The following is an 826-nucleotide window of genomic DNA, read 5'->3' on the forward strand; positions in this document are numbered from 1 at the left end:
AAAACGACGTAAGTCGAATTTACTTGTCTCCGAATCTACTTGTCACTAGGCTAAACCATAAATTACTATTCCCAGTTCTGTATTTTATTTATTAATGCATTTTTTATAATATATGGTTAATAAGAATCTATTTTAAGCTTACAAACAAATAAATTTTAGTTTTAATAGAGTACAGAAAAAAAGTAATCTAAATTTACGAATGCATGTACTGTACTGTAAATACAGTACATACTTGTAAATGTGTATATTTTAATATGATTTTATGTGCTTTAAACGCTTTTCTAATGATATTACGACTTCAATATTTGTGGCGGACAGATGTAAAGTCGAATAAAATGACTTAAACTTGATTTTTATTTTTTCGTATACTTTTTTGACAAACGACGTATAATCGGGAACGACGTAAGTCGAGGTATACCTGTACAATATTTAAGAAAATCAAATTTATTCAATGAAAGTCAATAAGAAATCAACCCGACAAAACTCAAATCAATCTATTTTCTAACTTAATTCTATTTCCCTTTGGAATTCGATAATTAATTTAGGTACAATAATTCTTATGAATTAAAGATCCTAATCGTCACATCAATATACTAGGAACCTTTTTCCTAAACTCTGAAGACTTTCTCTAATCTTCGATCCACAAATCGAATAACTTCAAAATCGCCTTGGAACTATTTTATCCTATCGGACACCTCTCTCGTTTACTGCTACCAAGCTCGTTGCTAACAGAAGCTCACCTCGGTCATCTTCACTTGACGTTCGGACTTTATACTGTGAGGTGACGTCACAACTCTGAATGCGATCACTCCCCTCATTTACATAC

Source organism: Centruroides sculpturatus, unplaced genomic scaffold (assembly GCF_000671375.1).
Source record: "Centruroides sculpturatus isolate CEXI.00-Female unplaced genomic scaffold, Cexi_2.0 scaffold4268, whole genome shotgun sequence".
NCBI classification, from domain to species: Eukaryota; Metazoa; Arthropoda; class Arachnida; order Scorpiones; family Buthidae; genus Centruroides; species Centruroides sculpturatus.